Here is a 22237-nt window from a genome sequence, read left to right as displayed (position 1 = left end):
AGATGCTTGCCTGCAGAGCCACAGAAGTGGCAGCCAATCAGAGGCAATGGCTTTCTAGAGACCTTTCAATGAGCATCCCATTTTGCTCATCGCTCATCAATGAGCAGAGCCATTTTGAAGGCCGGATGTGCTGGGCTCTCAGAATTTCCTGTAAGATCTGACTTGTTGACTCATAGTGGGGCTTCATTAGGAATAATTATTGATTTCTTCTCTGATCTTCTGACATCCTCCTTCCATAGCTTCATTTTCTCATACTCTCTCACATTTTGTAGAAGGTCTAATCAATAAATTCTTCATTCTCATAACATTTATTGTGCCTCCACTTCCCTGAATGAACCCTGACTTACGTATTTCCAAACTAATTCAATTTTCAATGAAATAGACATTTGTTGGGCCCCTATTTTGACCTAGCACTGATAATTCAAATCTCATTAAGATTAGTATGAATAATTTCATCATGATTAAATAGAATTTGAACAATTAAATAGATGACTTCAATCCCAATTTCATCTCAGAATTTAAAGACATTGATGATACAAATCTTTTCCAATCCTGGTAGGCACAATAACGTTTCTTTCCACACTGCCCCCCCACCCCCACCCCCCACCCCCAGCAGTGAGTCTGCTTCCTTAGTCCACTGGGCTAGGGCTTTGGCAAGTACAAAGAGTGGTGACCGTAAGTCTGAGCCTGCTTTTACTGGTAGAACAACTCTCACTATTTTATCTGCATCTGTTATGAAGAAAAATATATTACCATGGATCTTTTAAACCCAGACCAGACATTTGAACTGTCATTTTCACCTCTGATTTCCATCAAGGTTCACAAAGCTTTTAAAGGCACTCAGTAATGTATCCTGTATATCAAGATCCACAAAAGGCGACGTTTCTGTTCTACAGGGGTGAGAGGCAGAGCGCCGGACTCTTTGTAGTCCACGACCATGGAGTTCAAAAGCACCAACAAAGGACTTTTATGCAGCCAAGGACTTTTTTCTATGACTTTTATTCTGAGCAAAATGTATTCAGCCAAGAAAGAATGGGAAATAGTGGTCTTAAAATAATTTCCGTGGCAGAAACTGGATTTCAAATGATATAATGAACTAATGTGCAGTAAAGAGATGGAAATAATTAGCTCAGACAAGGCATTTGATAGAGTTAGCAGAAAAATAATTGATCCACATTTTATGTGATTCTTATAAAAATGAACTCTATGGGAAGATTAGTAGTTTTTGATAGGTATATTCAAAAACATAGATTCACAATAAATATTGGCATTACATTTTGTGAAATGTCATATAGGCTGGATTACAATTCAGATATTTGTTCTCTTTATGAGTCTATAACTATGTTCTTTTTCATGATGGAAATTTCCATTTTCCTTTTAGATTTGTGATTTTACTACACAGATCTTGCTTATCTATTGGTTATTTATAAGTCTTAAGATTTCATCAAGATATTGACAAAATTTACAAGATACAGATAAAATGAAATTTTAACATGCATAAAACATTAAAACAAGATTTAAATGAGAATAAAACTGTAAAACATGAAGCAATGTTTACCTGCTTTGTCAAAAAGCTGGAACTATTCTTTGGATACTCAGTTTACACACATCAGGTCATTTATTTAGCTGTGGTATGAAATTGTGTTGATCTGCCCGTACTCTGAGGACTAGAGTTAATGGTTATGAAATTTTGAATTCCCTTAGCGTCCAGGTGAATTACTTACAGAAGATAAATATCAATTGCCTAGAAAACCACACAGTTTACCACTATTGTTTCATCTCAGACTACTTCATTTATTTTCTTATTTATTTATTGAGACAGGGTCTCACTGTATTGCCCAGGCTGGAGTGCAGTGGCATCATCATGGCTCACTGTACTCTCGACCTCCTGAGCTCAAGTGAACCTCCCACCTCCCATCCCAAATAACTGCGTCTACAGGCATGTACCAACATACTCTGCTAATTTTCCTAATTTTGTAGAGATGCAGTGTTGCCATGTTGCCCAGGCTGGTCTTGAACTGCTAGACTCAAGTGATCTGCTCACCTCGACCTCCTAGAATGCTGGGATTACAGGCATGAGCCACCACCCTTGGCCAATCTCAGGCTAATTTCTATGATGAGGGTCCTTCTTGTCGTAGTGGTATGGCCAGGATTTGTGAGCTACAACTTCTGCTCCAAATGGAATGTACTTTTTAATTTAATTACTTTACAGCTCTTAAATTATTGATTGACTTTAGTGCCCTGAACACTGGCAGTTTTAAATTCTCTCTTGCCTGAAACTTTGTCCCGACTTTGGTATTCATTTGTCTGGGTTCTACGTGTAGCTTGTTTGGGACTTTACGGTTTATCTCTCTCAGTCTCTACATAATCTTAGTTCCTGCTTTTGTTCTGATATGCCCCTACCCTGATGTGTAACTACTTACTATCCTGAATTTCAGAGATGGAAAGAATAACCACCTATGCACACTAATTCTCACTACAGAAATGTATCCTTTGCTCTCCTCAACTTGGCCTATGTGTATTGCTTCCGATTTTCAACTAGGTTATTCCTCTAAGTCCTGATATTATAAAATGTTTACATGGATTTTTTAAAGCACTCAGTTATGTATCCTGTATATTAAGATCCATATTATTATTATCCTTATTATTATCTATAATGATAACAGTTTATTATTATTATTATTATTATTATAGCTTCAGTTATGAGCCAGGACTATGTCAACAGGGACTGAGTCATTAGGCACAACCTCCTGGAGCTGTGTAGTGCACAGCCTGAGCAACTCTCCACAGCAGCATCCTAATAGCTGGCACTTTAAAGCATAATTCTTTATGTAATCCTCTCAATAGCAATGCAAGATAGTTATGATTGTGCTCATTTTACAGAGAATGGTTCCTAAGGCTCAGAAAAGTTTAGCCAGGTGCCCCAGATCATTCAACCAGCAAGTCATAAGATGAAGTTTTTACTTCAGATTTGACTCCAAACCGCATGCTTTTGTCATTATACCTTGACTTTGCATTGATTTTTTAAAAAATTGTATACAGTATGTAGTGATTTAGTATTTAAGTGGTGGAGCTGTTGGCCTATGCTAAGTCTTTCTTGTGAATATTTCCTATATTTCACACATTTTCTTAAAACATTAGATATTAAGGGGAGAGGGTATAAAAGAACACAGTAATCTACAAACTTTAAGTACTGCGGGAAGTAATTTGGATTTCTCTCTAAAGATAATTTTTTTACTTCTTAGATTTGGGAAATGCTGGAGTTACCTTTGTTATAATGTTACCATTATAGTTAGGATATTTTCAAGGTTATAGGCATAGGGGCTAAACGAATTAGCAATTGATGGTGTTGGTTATTCTTAGACATCCTCCTTTAGCTCCCCAGAAATGGTCAAGAGCATGTTCTAGGGCTGTATTTGGTAAGTTCCTTCACTGGCTGCTCGCAGAGACATAAGGACATCATGTTCAAAACGATTTCTGACCTTTTCAAACATGTTTTTGGGGAGCAACACTCAACTAGTGAACAATAAAATGATTTCATTTATACTTAAAAAAATCTTTTGAACATCAATATACTAAATCCAAATAAAATTAAACTGAAAAGTCCATTTATTTAAGTCATTTACAGTGTATTTTGTTTATGTATGATAATATTAGTAGAAGAAATAGGGTGAGGGCCACAAGGAAACTATAATTTTAGCAACTCATGAGTCTTAAACTATGAAACAAAAAAAATTAAAAATTTTTAAAAATTAATAAAAATATGTCTACTCACTCTTATGTTATTTTCTTTCTGAAATCAGACACATTGTTCTTTCTAAATCTTCACTAATTCAAATGTCATTCATTAATTTCAGTGCAATTAATTCTGTAATGGTGGTCACATTTATCCATGTAGGAGCTAATTCTAGAACAGTGGATACTTTGTCTATCACAATTAACATAACAATATATAGAGAAGAAATGAGAAAATAAAACAGGAAGGCAAAACAAAAGAGAGCTTCCAATAGTGGGAGAAGACCATGAAGAACCATCAAAAACAGTGAAAATATATTTTGAATTGTTTGAATTTGGGATAAATAGTGAAATTATGTTTCTTGCTGAACAAATATTTATGGACTGCCATATAACAACATTAAGAAATTTAGAAATATTAATACAGTAGGAATGAAATCATGGGGCTAAAAGGTATTCCTTTATTTTCTTTTTTATCATCATTTATTGTAATCATCATCAATCTTGTTTATCATTTATTATACACTTAGTTTTTGTAAGTCACTGTTCTAGGTATTACCAAACTTTATATTATAATCCCTTATATTCTAGCTAGAGTTACCTATATTTCATGAAAACATTTCTTGTATTTTTCTATTAAAAAATAAAAACAAAAACTGGTAAATCATTAATGTAATTAATGTCTGTAAGTATTTTAATTTGGTAATATCTTTTGAAAAAAATAAAATTTTCATATTTACACTGTACTGTAAAGTGATGTATAACACTAAAACTTTGATTCATTTATTTTTGAGTTCCAACTATGTCCTCAGTATTCTGCTAAAATAGAATCGTGATATAACAGACTTGCTGAAGCTTAGAATATAGTGGGGAGATAAATAGAAATAGTAGTTAAAATATAACTTAAAATAAATACATGGTTACAAACTGTAACAAGAATTATAAACAGAAAGGTTCAAAGTTAAGAAATTTAGGTTCTCTTCTGAGCCTTGTCATTAACTGGCAGTAAAACATTCGGAGTATTACACACTCTTGGACCACAAATTTCTCACCTAAAAATTTTATTTTGCAGACACTTTGATTCTATGTTTGTATGTATAAGTAGATTTCTAATTTATATTTTATTTTTATAGCTTTTTAAAAGAAATACCTATTTATAATGTAGTTAATTATCTGGAAATTGCTAGAGTTAGTATTCATTATTAAATAAGTTTTTCAATATAGCACACACACACACACACACACACACACACAAAGACCGTAAGATTTGGTATGAATTTGATCCTAAAGCTATATTTTAAATAAAACATGTTTCTCAAAATTTTATCTCAATATTCTATATTTTCACTGCATTGTTTCAGGTTAAAATACAGTTTTCTTCTCGGGGTTGAGATAAATTGCACTATTTAATAGATTTTTCATCAATATTTATTTTTATTATTTTGAGTATTACACCATACATACTTAACTATAGTTTATGAAAAATTTCCTAAAACAAGTTAACATAGATCTTTTTTTTTCTTCTAGGTTATGAGAGCACAGCTAATACATATCACTTGCTTTGTGCTGGGTTCTACATTATTACTTTTTACACAACTGTTGAACGTGATGCTGTTGAATGTGTTGGTGTTTATATGGATCTCAATTTAAAGGTGAAAGAACGGAGATGATTACTAACTACCCTGCCTAAGATGTCAGTAAGGGAGAGGGCAAGATGTGAACCCAATCAGTCTGCCTTCAAAGTTTGTACACCTGCGACTAGGCGACTCTGCCTTTCTTAGCAAACATCTAAATATGGCTTTACATTTTTTGGATACTAACTAATGTAGACCATCCCTTCACTAACCTGGTACTAAGTTCGGACGACACTTTTTGACAGTTTTAATGTGTTAAAATGTACTGACCTACCTTTCGGCATTTTCTATACTTTTCTTTTTCGTTAGTCTAAGAATGGGATTATTATGGACTTGTTAAAATGGCAGGAAAACCTATAGGACACTTTTAAAGAGCTGTGACCTAGTTTTGTAAGTGTGCAATGTGCTGTTAAGGTTTAAGGTTAAGATAAGGGTTTCTTTGCCTTAAATTTGCAAATCTCTGTTAATGAACCTCAATTATGGCCTTAACTTGGTTGCTTCTCCATATACATCAGAGCTTCAAGGAAACTCTTAGCACCGAAAAATTTAGAGTTGGAGCAGCCTTTTGTAATTTGGCCCAATTCCCTGCTTTACAACAGGAGCATTTAATTGGGTTGAAATCCATCAATCCAAGTAACTTGCCAGCATAATTGCAATTTCAAATGAAAATTAGAGTCAAATGTGGTAATGAAAAACATTGTTCCTTAAAACAAGTTGTTTGTTAAAGTTACTTTGAATACTGTTAAGTTCTAGGCAGTGTTTACTGTAAACACACTATTTGTAGTATTAATGTCATAGAAAAAAGAAATGAAGAGATTAACCTCCAAAAAAGAATGCTTTCATAGTCTTAATATCTTATATACAACATTTTTTAACTTAATGGGGTAGTACAAAGGAAATAATGATGTTTGCAATTTTTAGTGTGTTTATATTCAATAAATTCACTGTAAATGTATTTAAATATTTATAGCTGTATTGTTTTAGGGAAATAGATTTTCTCTTAAAATTTTTAGAATTAGACATAAACAATTACAGTCAACTTGTTCTCAATCCTTAATCTTGGTTACTCATTAGCATCACAGGGAGGATATAAAACACACACACATACACACACACACACACACACAAATGTTGTAATCCCAACCTAGGAAAATAAATCAATCTCCAAGGTAGAACTGAGTCAATGCTAACGTTTTATGCATCTTCCCCTCCCCACCAGATTAGTTTTATAATTCATGCCTTCTTCTCTTTTCTCACTACTGACATCAAACTGTGATGTCTTTCTAGGCCTGTAAGAATATTTCCAGATACCCACCCCTATGCAGCCTTATTTATTTATTTATTTTTGAGACGGCGTGTCGCCCTGTCGCCCAGGCTGGAGTGCAGTGGCGTGATCTCGGCTCACTGCAAGCTCCGCCTCCCGGGTTCACGCCATTCTCCTGCCTCAGCCTCCCGAGTAGCTGGGACTACAGGCGCCCGCCACCACGCCCAGCTAATTTTTTGTATTTTCAGTAGAGACGGGGTTTCACCGTGTTAGCCAGGATGGTCTCCATCTCCTGACCTCGTGATCCACCGGCCTCGGCCTCCCAAAGTGCTGGGATTACAGGCGTGAGCCACCGCGCTCGACCCCTTTTCTTAATAATTAATACCTTCATCTCTAGTCAAAATATTTTTCCTTCATTTGCATTTCTCTAGTCTTTGATATCTTTATTTAACATGCAGTTTGTTGTCTCTCTGCTATTTAATTGTAGGCTTTTTAGGTGTGATTTCCAATTCATTTGCATATACCTTTTCTAGCATATAAAGCATTGACGAGGTCTTTAACAACTATCTGCTTGACTGAATTGAATTTAGAATTTACAAATGAATACACTATGAAATACACTATGGAGAAAAGCAGATTCAATTTTCAAGGCATTCTTTTATCTTTGATTCACTTCGCATATTTTACTCACATTACTCCTTTGTTGAAATTCATTGGGTAATAAGTCTTTTTTTTTTTTTATACTTTAAGTTCTAGGGTACATGTGCACAATGTGCAGGTTTGTTACCTATGTATATATGTGCCATGTTGGTGTGCTACACCCATTAACTCATCATTTACATTAGGTATATCTCCTAATGCTATCCCTGCCCCCTCCCACCTTCCCCACAATAGGACCCCGTGTGTGATGATCCCCTTCCTGTCTCCAGGTGATCTCATTGTTCAATTCCCACCTATGAGTGAGAACATGCGGTATTTGGTTTTCTGTTCTTGCGATAGTTTGCTGAGAATGATGGTTTCCAGCTGCATCCATGTCCCTACAAAGGACACGAACTCATCCTTTTTTATGGCTGCATAGTATTCCACGGTGTATATGTGCCACATTTTCTTAATCCAGAATAAGTCTATTTTTTAACGTCTTTAGATTTTTACATATTTTTCTTTTGATGGGGAATACCTCTCTTCGTGTATCTTAATTCTCACCTTAAGTTTATGTTCTCTATGAAGCTTTTTCTCACCCCTCTCTGCCTTCCCTTCATTTCCAAGAAAATCGACTCCTTTGTGCTTCTGGAGCACATTGTACAAATTAGTCATTGACTTTTTTTCCCCCCTTTTAAACAAAGAGTGTATGCTGCTTGAGGGCAAGGGCGAATATGCTTATTCACCTTTGTATACCAAAAACCTGAAATCTGATTGCCATTTAAAAATGAATTATTTGAGTAAATGAATGAAAGATTCTGGGGCAAACAGTCTGTCTAGGCTGTTGATCTCATTCAATTTCATTGCTTATTTACCAATTAGAACCTAACTTTTCCCTCTGCCATGCCTTGGATTAGAGCATAAACCCATAGCCAAATAGAACTAATTTAAGGCCGCCATGCGGGGTTTCTAAACTTATGGCCAATTATCTTTGCTTTTTCTTTCTTTCTTTCTTTTTTTTTTTTTTTTGAGACAGATTTTCACTCTTTATTTCCCAGTCTGGAGTGCAGTGGCGTGATTTTGGCTTACTGCAACCTCCACCTTCTGGGTTCAAGTGATTCTCCTGCCTCAGTCTCCCAGTTAGCTGGGTTTGTACATGTATGCCACCATGCCCAGCTAATTTCTTGTATTTGTATTAGAGAAGGGATTTCACCATATTTACCAGACTGGTTTCAAACTCCTGACCTCAGGTGATCCACTCGCCTCGGCTTCCCAAAGTGCTGGGATTACAGGCATGAGCCACTGTGCCTGGCCAATTTTCATTTTTTAAATCAATTTTGTTTTTTTGGAAAGGAGATATTTGGACATAGAAAAAAAATCATATAGTCCAACGCGTAGTCCAAACAAGTAATCTTTAGAAACCTGGTTTAATGAGAGAAAACAACATGCATATGGGATAAATCATTTGTTTCAAAGAGTGGCATTCCTCTTGGAATGTTTTTATCTTTTCTTTACTTTTTTTTTTTTTTTTGGTTTAATCTTGTATTTTCTAGATGCTGGGCCAAGCCCTAGATTCTACTGCTACATTTTCCTATCTCAAAAAATTGTTCCTCATTGTCTCCTTTTCTTTCTATCTCTGTTCTATGCATGAACTTATGTGCATTCTAAGGCATATTTTACTTTAGAAACTTTGCAAATTTTCTGTTACTTATTAAATATAATTCTACCTACTTTTAGCTATTTATTTGCATCAAACTAAAATGTAATTATTTTGCTTCATATGTGTTATTTGAAAAAGAAACTGCACTTCTATAGTTGTCTGTATCTATAGGATTGGTATCAACACAAGCAATTAATATTTTACAAACTAAGCAACCATTTTTCATTTGCCACTGATTTGTTTTCTTCTTACCTGTTTGTGTTGTCCAAAATTATGAGAGGAGTCTTAGAAACAAAAGTGAACTGCAAACTGTGTATTTCAGAGCTTCACAAACTCACCTTTCTATTTTGTCTTGTACTGTTATGTAAAATTTGCTCCAGCATTTTGCTCAGCAAGATGGCAATTATTAACAATATATTTCTCTAAACTGTTGCTGCAAAGCTATTATTCACGCAGGGCTACAACCGAGTTAATTTTGGAAGAGAGCTGTTCAAAGAGGCCCAGAGCTGTAGCGCTTATGAACACTGCCTTTTCTCTTATTTCTAATTAGTGTGAAATGGTTCCAAACAGGAGTCAGCCCCACAGAAGTCTGTGTCGCACAAAGCCAGGCTTGTTAACGGACACAGGAAACAGTTTTGTTTTGCTGAATAAACAACTGCGTCATAAAGCCTTTTCAAAAGGAACACAATCTGATTTACCACACTCTAAATGTTGAATGTTGTTTATATGCCTCTGAGTCCTTTTTATTAAAATTCAAAAGACCTACTATTATGACTCAATATAGATGATGATATGTTTGTGATGTTTCCCCGCAGTAGAGCAGCAGACTTACCTAGTAATACATTTTCCCTTCTCTTTTTATTTTATAAATTAACTTTTATCTTTTGTTTTGTGTGTTTTTGATGCATGACTGCCCTTCTAAATTTCACACTGTACCATTAAAACAATTTCATTATCAATAGTTACAATACTGTAAGAAAATCTGTTAATTACTTTACAAGATTTAGCTTATGTTTTATTAGTGTTTTCTTCCAATATAAATTCCCCACCCATGTTGCTGATAATTTGTTTGTATAAGTACTTAAAATGCTATAAAATATAGTTTACTGCAGGAGATCTTCTGACATCTGCATTATATGAATAAATTGGGCAGTTTAATCTAATCTAAAATATAGCTCAAATTTTTGACTTGGTTTTCACTATTGTCAAACCCAGAGATCTTCTAACTAGTCAAATTTGACTTAGTCAGATCACACAAATTCTGGTCTTGAATTTGCCCAAGATCACTCAGTAATGATGTGTAAAATTATGCTAAATTTCTATCTCATCTTAAGAAAATTAAATATGTCTTAAGTTGTTTGCATCCTTCCAAATTGCCTGTTATATTTTGAGTGCCCAGAGTGGGTGCTCAAATAATGTTATTTGAGCAATGCTGCTTTCTTCATGCAAACTAATATGAAAAGTTAAATCTCCTTTAAATGAAAGTCTTTGAAACACATTCACATGAAATTATAACCATATTATTATATGATGCTTAATTTCATCATATGGCATATCCTTTATTGTTGTACTCTCAGATACAGATCTGATAGTAATGGCATACAATTTATTGTTGTACTATCAGATACAAAGTCATTTCAGATGCAGAGATTAGACAATACTTGAGAGATTATAAAATCATAATCCCTATTGCTTTGATGTTGCGATTGTGCATTTATATTTAAGCAGGAATGAGAAAATTTAATTCTAAATGTGTTTTTTATTCTGAAATCTGTGAAAGAAATTACTTACCCCATGAAATACTAACTTCTGTGGAGAGTAAGGCTCACTGAAGTGGTGTAGATAAAAGAAAACAAATACCCAAGAAAATATTAATTTCTATGGTCAGATGGAAATGAAAATTCAGAAACTAATGAGCAGGTTTAATAACTTTTGCTCTACTCTGCTTAAATTTATGTGATCCTTAACTCTAAAATATGTTATTTTTCTGTCTTTGCTAGCATTACCATAACCTTTTCCTTTCTGCATAGTCACAAAAACTAGAGAAATATTTTAAGGAGAGAAGTAGATAGAAGATAGGCAGGTAGACTGCTATAAATAATTAGAGATACGCTTTAAGAATATATACACACATGCATATACACACATACAAACATGCACAAACACACATACATATATATATGTAAAATAAATTTGGAATATGGTTTAACATTAATTTGTAATAATTATTTACCCTAATAATCTTGAAATACAGTTTCTTATTCCTGTTTTTCAGCTGTATATACTGGAGAAAGAAATCAAATGTTGCTGAAAGAGCAGAGTATCCTCAAAAACATGACCTGAGAGTTTTTCACCTTTCACGTTGATTTTATAATTATTTCCCTCAGCAAAATTTCCTCACTTCCTACAGTGTTTTGTTTTTCTGTCCCTGGATTCTCAGTAATGTCAACACTCCACTCAGATCTACAAAAGAATGTGCACCTATTAAAATGTGTCACATTAATGATGGGCAGATCAATTCTTTTTTAAAAAATACATGAATTAAAAACTTTAATGTAAACAGAAACTACTAAAGAGAAATAATACATTTTCCACAAATCTTAAGGTTTTTTTGTATTTGCTTAACACTAGCATCTCAACTTATTTCAGGTAAAAATAACCCATATTCTAATCTAACTCTGACTTCATTTGCAGTTAGTTCTTTCATATTTTGCATTCATAAACATTTACGCACAAATATACATACATCTATGTATGTATATTTTGCATTCATGAACATACACAAATATACATATATGTATGTATATTTGTATATACATGTATATTTGTGTGTATATATTCATGAATGAGAAAACAATAAAATTAAGAGAAATTTTACATATATATGTATTGGCTGGGCTAGAAGGTTTTTTTTGTTTTTAAATTTTTTAGTTGTCTGACCCCTTTTGGAGTTTTCTTATTGCTTAATTACTAAAATCAATATATTAGGGCAGAAAGAAACAAAGAAGATCCAGTTTTGATCAAACATGCCTTATTAAAACCCTGAAAGTGGAGCAAATTAATAAGTCAGGGTTGCAGCTATATGACCACACAGAATAGAAAAATAAAGTCTTCTTTCTACCGTGTGATTTCATTTTCAGCAGTATATTGAAGCTTAGCTCTTGACACTGCATGATTAATGTGTAGAACATCTTTCTTTTTATTATCACAGGTAGCACACAGATTTTTGAAAGATACCAATGTACTAAAGCTGATATTAGACATAAATGTGCACAATCTAGTGATAATCTGGAAAAATCATTAAAGGAGCAAGTAATTTGTTACTTCTTGTGCAGCATTGAGGTACTCCTGGAGCTCACTTTCTAGTAATGTGAAAGTGTTAATTCATTTAAATTCCACATTAAAAGGGCGATCTTAGGTGAAAGTCAAGCACTACATATCTTTAACATTGTCACAGTGGAGGGGTCATAGATGAGAGAGATACAGTGAGAATTCACCACCTAATGCTCCTCCCTGTACCATAGGATTCCCTTACCTGTAGTTAGCCTAATTAAACCGGATAGGGGACTGTTCTTAATTGGTTCCCTGCTCTATTAAGTAATGCAGACTTTTTTTCTTAGGTGTACAAGGTATCTTTTCTCTTTGGTCATACTCTGTATATCTGGAAATTATGCATTTCTGGAGTTCCATGGGTTTTCTTAATTCACTTCCCTTGAAATTAATGAACATTTTCATTAGTTCTATTTCACATTGAACAATGTTTCAAAATCACATAACTTAAATGAAATTTAAATTTATACATAATTTATCTCAGAATATTGTTTGGATTATTTAATTTCCAGATTGTTTTGTGGTTAGCTTTTAAAAATGGCAATGATACCACTGGAGTGTTAATGTTTAAATACTTGCTTTCGCCATGTTTTGTGCTAAGCTTTTCCTTATCAGTTTCCTCAATTGGTTAATCCACTACTTCCAATGGTAGACAATACCATACATATTTTATACCTGAGACATCCAAGATCCACTGGAATTGGATATACAGTGTTTTAATCTGGGCCTATAGAACTTCATGGAATCTCTTTGGCACCATGTTGTTTACATAAAACACATTGTTAAAATATGTTTCTCCAAAAGTCAAGCCAAAGATCCGTCCTGAACCAACTACTGTTACTAATAAATGCAACAAAAGTTTTAAATTTATAATTTATCATTGTTTATCACACTGTATTTGTTTATTTATTTATTTTAGAGATAGAGTCTCACCCTGTGGCCTAGGCTGGAGTGCAGTGACATGATCACAGCTCACCACAGCCTTAAACTCCTGGGCTCAAGTGATCCATGTGCCTCAGCTTCCTGAGTAGCTAGGATTACAGGTGTACAACATCATGTCCAGCTAATTTTCTTATTTCATTTTAAAGACAGGGGTCTTGCTATGTTGCTAAGGACCTCAAACTATTCTCCCACCTTGGCCTCCTAAAGTTCTGGGATTACGGGTGTGAGCCACGGCACCCAGCCTGTTTATCACACTTTTACGAAATTATGCACATTAACTCATTTATTTCATATATGTCATTGTTTGGGGGAATTTAGTTTATGTTGCTTTCGTTAGAAACTGAGTTTGTTGTATTATTTTGCTCTTTTTATTTTTTATTTTTCTACTTTTGTTTGTCTACTTTTGGTAGTCCAAAGACTTGTGATGCTCTGGCCTGTAACAAGATACTCTGGTAATTTGACCTTCAATATATTTTTCTCTCTCTCCCTTTTCCTTTGCTCTTTCTTCTCATCTTCCCTCTCTCCCTTCTCTCCCTCCCTCCCTCCCTCCCTGCTTCCTTTCTTATTCCTTCCTTCCTTCCTTCCTTCCCTCCCTCCCTCCCTCCCTCCCTCCCTCCCTCCCTCCCTCCCTCCCTCCTTCCTTCCTTCCTTCCTTCCTTCCTTCCTTCCTTCCTTCCTTCCTTCCTTCCTTCCTTCCTTCCTTCTTCCTTCCTTCCATCCATCCATCAAGTCAAAGACAATTATTACTGGAAAATTTAGAGTGATGATCCAATTCAATTCCCCTCTTCAGGTAGTAAGTGAAATTTTTTATTGGGACTGAAACTAGAACCTGAATCTTCTGATTCTGGGGTGAGTACTCAATCTACCTAACATGGTTTGTTCTGTATTTTTGTTTGCTTTGCTTTGGTTATTGCAGTTGTTTGTTCTGTTTATTTGTTTTTCAGAGCACAGAGATTATCTTTTAAAGATCAATTTATGTAGTACTGACAGTTGGCATAGATCATAAACTGTCCTTTCATGTAAGTCTAATTCTTCTAGACTCTCAGACTCTAAATAAATTGCTGTATTTTAATATCATATGTGCCTTGGGAAAATGTTCAGCTCTACACATATACTACAGAACTTAAAGTCAAACTGGTAACATTAATCAGTAATTTCTCTCTTACCTTTACAGAATGATGATCCATTTGTTCTCAAGTGCACTGACATTTTGTCATATGGAACATTTTCATTTCGGCTACAAAATAAGTGGAAATTTTAGTTTGCAGCAATAAACTTTCATCTCCCATTATTAAAAAGATTATATTATAGTTGCATGCATCTTTATTCTTTTTGATATATATAGTATAGGATCAAAATCCATAAGTGACGTGGTGCATAGTACTGTTGCCTGGCTTAGGTAGCTATGGTACTGATGTGATAATGATACAGCAAAAATGAAAAGCAAATTCAGGATTCAGTTTGCTTTCCACATTTCTTCACTAACTTAAAAAAGTTAGAAAAGATGGCTTTCAAATAATTTTTCAATCTATTGATCATGCAACGATATTATATATTATTATTAATGACTACCACTACAAATAGAAACACAATACCTTGACTGGTAGTTAAGCAAAAGAAGAGTATTAAATCTTATTGTATTGTAAAAGTAATGAATCAAATTTTGGAGAGGCTGGAAGAAGGTAAATTTACCTATGTTGCACTTTATTTTTTAAGGTCATATTTTTAAAAGCCCATTCTATGGCTTCAAACTTGAAGTCGTCAGCTAATACGCTATCATTTACAAAAGATGTACAAAACACTTTTGACAATAGAAAAGTTTCATATAGTTGTTGCTTATCAGGGTCTATTGGTTTCAATATCTGATATTCTGGATAAATTGAATATTTCTAAAAGCTCTTTTTCAATGCATTGTTTGCATTTCTGAAGCAGCTCATTGTGATATATATCACAGTTTTTTATTGTTTGTAATTAGAAAACACAACTCCACTAACATAATTACATTATTTTGCTTCCAAAGTATTATTTTTTAAATCCCAGAACCCTATTTTTCTAAAAATATTGGCACAAGTAATTAGAAGGGAAGATATAAACCTAATCCCTGCAATCAGACCCGTTAACCACCACACATACTGCCTTATTTAAGCTGATTGCTTGGTAAACCGGCTGCCTGTTATGCTCACTTGCTGTCTCTTTAGGCTCACCTATGGGGCAACAAGTGTATTTTGGAAAAGAGTTTTCATCAAACACATGAAACTGTTTATCTTGGAAATACCATTCTCCCTAAAGATGTAGGCACCAAGAAGAAAACACAACTGAGTTGTTTCAGGTCATTATGTGGGATATGGTGAGGAAATTAGTTCCACTTGTCTTTGAGGTCAGATTGACAAGTAGCATTTCACTTTCAATTGGTGAAAAAAGAAAGTAAGAAAAAGCTTCCGAAAGTCAACTAATGGACAAATATTAAGAACGATTGGAGCATTACTTAGCAATGTAATGTAAAAAAATGGTAATAATTGTATCCAATATTTGAGTGCCTACATGCACCAGCCACTTAAAATTAAGTGTTTTATTTGATTTTCCATATTAATTTCTTAAATATATGAGGTAAGTACATTATTATAGTTTCCACATGAAGAGTTATGGTTCAAAATTTAGATAGCTATTTCAATATCCATTCCCAGTGAATATTGGACATCTTTATTTTTTTTTTTTTTTTTTTTTTTTTTTTTTTTTTTTTTTTTTTTTTTTTTTTGAGGCGGAGTCTCGCTCTGTCGCCCGGACTGGAGTGCAGTGGCCAGATCTCAGCTCACTGCAAGCTCCGCCTCCCGAGTTTACGCCATTCTCCTGCCTCAGCCTCCCGAGTAGCTGGGACTACAGGCGCCCGCCACTTCGCCCGGCTAGTTTTTGTATTTTTAGTAGAGACGGGGTTTCACCGTGTTAGCCAGGATGGTCTCGATCTCCTGACCTCGTGATCCGCCCGTCTCGGCCTCCCAAAGTGCTGGGATTACAGGCTTGAGCCACCGCGCCCGGCCGACATCTTTATTTTTTAAGAATAACTTTAAAATTATGCTCACAGTACATAAGCCCACATCAGTTAAAATCTATGAAGTACCACAAACATTAAGTAAGTACTTAATATGTGCTAAGAAATGTGCTGAGTCAATTCTTTAAAATCTTTTGGTCAGAGAAGTTTTGCTATTGTTAGATGAAGAAAATGCAATCACCACCTGTTAAGAGCCTTGGTTTTTCCAGAGAGTTGCTAAAGTCTCAGAAAGTTCTGCAATTTTACTTCAACATTTACTTTATCAACCAGAATAGTGGTGCTTATTTGCTCAAGTATTTTGTAAATAAAAAATGAAATGAATAAAGATCACCTGTTTTAATATAAAATATGATACATACTTTGTTCAAAAGATGTGCAACCAGAAAATCACGAAAAGGAAATTGCAAATTTGGACCAAATGAAGCATGTACTTTGTTTTCTAGACACCACGTTACCTGCTCCCTCTAATAAAAATAACACAAAAAATGGGTGGCAGAATACAAAACACAATTTTAAAAAAGAACCAACTAGTGAAAAAACTCTGCTTTGTTAGGACAATTTACTTCTGATACAATGTAAGCATAAAATTCAATGGCATTAAAAAATTCAAGTTAAGTGTAAAGTGTAAACACAAATTCGATGCTGCATAAACATGGTGTCAAATCAACTTAAAACTAAGAAGGGAATTATTAACATGATTTTAAATAGTCATCTAAATGGTTATTTGCCAATTACATTTTATTCAGTTTTAAATGCCTTAATGCCAGATGTGAATAAAGGAAGACTTTTTTTGTGTGATGTTATTTGCTTGATTATTTGTTTTTGACCTGGTCAAGACTCTCAGACCTCCAAATAAACTTAATTAAAGGTTAATTTCTATTGTGCCAACAGGGAAAAATAGAGAATGGATATAACTTCTGAGTAATGAATTACTAAACTGCAGAATGTGGTTTCAGATAAATAAAAAATTGAAGGAACTCCAGGAGGTTCAACCTGGTCATATATATATATATGTGTGTGTGTGTGTGTGTGTGTGTGTGTGTGTGTGTGTGTGTGTGTGTATCTATATATTTGCCATGGGTTGCTAATTTGCAATAGCTGTCATAATGAGAATAGCCAAAATTGGATAAATGTGACAAGAGATTAACAAAGTGTTTCACACCCTTAAATTATACCACATCAAGAATGAGAAAAAAGCGTTGCCAAAGGAGACTACTGCAATGCTACTTGTATTCTTGCAATAAAACCAGCACAGCATCCAAGTCAAGAGAGTTACCACCTGACTTCTAACTTTTTCCCCTTAAGAACAATTTGAATCTCTGGCATCCACCTCATCAGTACTTTAAAACCTGTATTTCCCACCCAAAGTCCAATTAGTCTCTGGTTGATGAATACTCTGATTTCGTTTTCTGTTGTCCAGATTTCTTGGTTTGGGATTATTCTAAGTCAATAGCAGGGTAAACTATCTGTACCACGTTTGTTCTAGATGAAACAGATCAAGATAACTTTCCATCCAAATACTGTGTTGATGTCACAGGGGGAAACATTTGAGCTAACTGCACACCATAATCTAAAGTTACATTGCAAGTGTCAGGTGTTGCAGTGAATTGGTTATAGTACAGGGAATGTTATTGCAAGAGATTTGGAGGACACTAAAATAGATTAATGTTACACATCTCCCTCAAAAACAAGAACACGTTTAACTCTTTATTTAAAAAATAAATAAAACATTATGGCAAAATACAATTGAACCTGTTTAATGGCATATTTTCTGAAGGGATTACCTTTTACGGTAATGGAGGGTAAAAATCACTTAATGTACTTGAGCTCTAATGTCCTTTCTCCTTTTCCTCTCTTGAGAACTCTTTTTTCCCCACTTCTCCCCTGTACTTATTTAATTTACAATATTGCTGTATGTGCAGTTCTTAAGAAATGGTGCAAGAGACTGTAACAGGGGAGAGAAGAAATCTAACAGCTAAACAGGTGTACATGGAAAATAAATAAAAAATTGAAAAATTGGGCCTCATGGGTGCTATAAAAGGAGCATTTGCTGAATAACTAATTTGGTAGCCCTTGTGCCCTCTGAATTATCATTCTGATTTACCCAATCACACTGTTTAGCAAACTCAAATCGCTTAACACTCTAATTATTCTGTATGCAGCATGAAAGGAGAACAATTTCTTACTGGCCAATTATTACAGAAAATAAGTGGTTCTATTTTTATTTGTTTTTTGTTAATATTGTTTTAGTTTCCCTCTATAATGGAGGACATATTCAGGCTAAAAGAATACCTGAATCATGTATTTTTAATGGTATCAAATAATTAAATGCAGTATGACAATTGCTTAAAAGTTAACTGATTATTATTTAGATAATAATCAGTATAGTATTGTCCTCTTTATTCAGTTACTGAAGATTTATTGAACACCTACTATGTGTATCCCTGCCTAGTATGACTGTGCTAGTTAGGATCCCAGCCATTTGGAAATGTTTACAGTATTGTAGACCAGTCATTTTATATAATATATTCTCCATATAACATACGATTTTTTCCCTAGCATCCCATACTATCATTTCAGTATTCACTTTCTAAACACATGAGGCTTGCATAGTTAAACCAAGGTGAAATTTAACAATATGTAATTTTGTCTCAGAGTTACTGCCAAATTTTGTGCTAAGTGCATTCTATCTTTTACTTATCATGAAAATCTCATTAATTATCTACTATTATTTTGCCCACTTTAGAGATAATGAGATGGAATTCATTAAGTAACTTGCCTAATGTCACATTACTAGTATGCGTATTCAAACTGAACCATACTTCAAAGAATAATCTGTTAACCATGATTTTATATATGATCCAGATGTCAAGTTCATTGACTTTTTATATATAAACAAATACAGTATTTACACAAAAAGACTTTTTAATTTGCCATCTTATCTACTATATGACTTTTTTATCCTTAAAAATTTTTAAGAGAAAAGGGATAAAATAAAATAATCTTACAATTTTTTTCTTTAAATATAGTTCTTTTCTGTAAATTTCCTAAGAAGATAATCACTATGGATAACAAAACTCAAAACCAAATGACCTACGCATCAAATTCATTTCAGAGTATTTACTTAGCTATTTAATTATATTGAGTTATATTGCTTGTTTTCCTTTAAATTCAGCTTCCCTTCTCCAACAGGTTATTTCTTTTCTTTTTATCTGTTTTCTTTACTTCTTCTCTCTATTCATAATAGAGTCTATGTGAATAGGGTCATTACAGTAACAGCAATGCCCTGAACACCTTTTTGTTTTTTTTAACTGTCCTTTAATCTTACGGATCTGGCAAAACTTAATTGGAAAGTGGGCCTTACTGTCCACTTTCCCAGCTTGCATAAAACACCTAGAATTGTCTGTGAGGAGTCTCAAAATACATTAGGCATGTATTCCTAGTCACTAATCTCAAATATGCTGTAATCGCCATCAATTCTACTACCTTTCTCTGATCAACACACATTCCAAATTTTCCCAACAATTTCAAATTCTCTGTGTTCTTAAATATCTTGCCTCTTTTTAAAAAAAAAAAAAAAAAAAAAAAAAAACACCTTATTCATGCTCACTCTAGGGCAGACACTCTGATATATCATTTAACTCTCATAATGACTTTGAAACATTTACTCTGAAATGTTTCAGAGCTACTTAACTCTTAAACTGCTGAAATCCAAACTCACCATCAACCACCAAACAATTGGTCCTCTTATGATATTCTTTATCTCAGTAATTGGTAGATCCTGGATTTAATTCAGCTAACTAGGAAGCTTGGAAAAAACCTAACACCCCTCCTTCATACTTAACATCCAATACACTGCCAAGTGCTGATGATTCTATCTTCCGAATTTTTCTCAAGCATATCTCTCCAACGCTGCCACCATGCTTAGCCATGCTACCATCATCTTCCATCAGGTCTATTATAAGAACTGCTGTAATAGTCTCCATGTTGCATAACCAATTACCACAGAATTAGCAGCTTAAACATGTTGCATTTATTATCTTACAATAATAGAAGAGAAGTTCAGAGAGGGTCCCCTGCTTGGTGGCTCAAGGTTTTAAATCCAGGTGTTGATTAGGCTGCTTTCTTGTCTGGAGTTCAGGGCCTTCTTCCTAGCTTATTCAGAGTGTTGACAGAACTCAGTTACTTGTGGATATAAAAATGAGGACTGTTTTCTTGCTAACTGTTGACCAGAGAATGTTCTCAGCCCCTAGAGTCTACTTTTAAGTCCTTCCATGTGGCTGTCTCCATAGTCAGTTCACAATATGTTTGTTTATTTTCTTTGAAGGCCAGCAGCAGAATCTCCCCTGTTTTGAATCTCTTCTTTTAGGAAAGGACTGAATTTTTTTTGAAGGACTCACTTGATTAGCTCATGTCCAGGATAATTTCCCTTTGTTGATCTCAAAGTCTTTAATTACATCTTCAAAATTCCTTCACCTTTGCCATATAACATAGTCTTATCATGAATGTGAAATCCCACCCTATTCATAAGTCTTACTCATATTCAAGGAGAACGGATTATATGGGATATATACATAGGAATTAGGGACTTTGGGAACTATCATAGAATTCTGCATGTCACAATTGCCAGGCAGTACCAAAATGAATTCTGATCCATCCTTGTTCCCTTCTCTAATGCTAGAAGGATTTTCTCCAACACAAATTTGATCATTTTATTCCCTAAATTAAACTCTATTTTTGTTTCCCATTGCTCGTGATAGGAAACAAATACAATACATTTTTACAAAGAATACAGTAACTAGCACGGCCTGGTCCTATCTACCTCTCTAGCTGTATCTTCTACCAGATTCTCTTCAGTCTCTACATTTAAGTTAAATGATTTTTTAAAAAATTCCTTTTATTTACCATGCTGCTTCTTGCCACAGGGACTTTGTACACCCTGATGTCTATCCCTGGACCTTTCTTCCCTCTCTTTTCATCTAGTAATTTTAATGCATTCTCTAGATCTCAGATTAAGCATCATTTCCATAGACTAACTCCTCCTTTTAGGGGCATTCTTTGCACTTTGTAGTTTTTTCAACTTTCCAAGGTGAAATTTCTCTGTCTTATGAAGTAAATATTTCTGTCTCCTCTACTAAGCTACTTAGAAACCAGTTTGAATTTTTATACCCTTGTGTGTTCCCAGCATTAGGAATAGTAAATTCAATCAATATACGATGACTGACTAAATGAACTAAAATTTTTTGAAAAGAAATGTAGTCTTCTTTCTAAAGCAATTAATTATATTTGTGCATGTTTGATTATAACTTATGTTTTTGAAGCAGTAATTAATGGTGTTAACCCTTTAATAGAGTGTATATGGGCCTAATATGAAAGTGACATATTTGAAAATTGCTTTTCTATGAAAAGGCTCAGATTTTGAACAATTTAGAACAAATTTATTAATCTCTTACAGTCATAGGGAACACCATCATTTAAAGGAACATTAAGGTATTTGCCAAGAAATGTTTTAATTGTAAAATTTTTTAAAAGAAGAACTATATTCTGATGTGAACATTTGAAAGATATTTTAGTATTAAAATTGTAGACATAACAGAATCTAATTGAACATATAATAGCAAAATATAAAACTGCAGACACTTAGATCTGTAGAAATCTTACTTTAAAAAAGTAACCAAGTTGATTATATTTTTAATCTGATTAACTCTGCATATGCAATCTCCTATGCTAAAATTAGGATATTACTTTGAATAAGAAAAGGAATGTGTAGGAGAAATAAATCCTGCCAAACCTAATGCCTACCAAACAGAGATGTGTATTGTTGAAAAAGACTGATCCACTAAATTGTCATATTTTGCAGAGTCCATTTTCTTATGTCTGCCTAGGTTTTCATATTCAATATTCTTAAAAAAAATCAAGATTCATCTCTGTACCCAAGTATTCTAAAAGATATGACCCTGAACATTTTCTGATCTCAAAGTTGTCAA

The sequence above is a fragment of the Rhinopithecus roxellana genome, chromosome 16 (assembly GCF_007565055.1).
Source record: "Rhinopithecus roxellana isolate Shanxi Qingling chromosome 16, ASM756505v1, whole genome shotgun sequence".
Classification (NCBI taxonomy): domain Eukaryota; kingdom Metazoa; phylum Chordata; class Mammalia; order Primates; family Cercopithecidae; genus Rhinopithecus; species Rhinopithecus roxellana.
Note: the sequence above shows the minus strand (reverse complement) of the source record.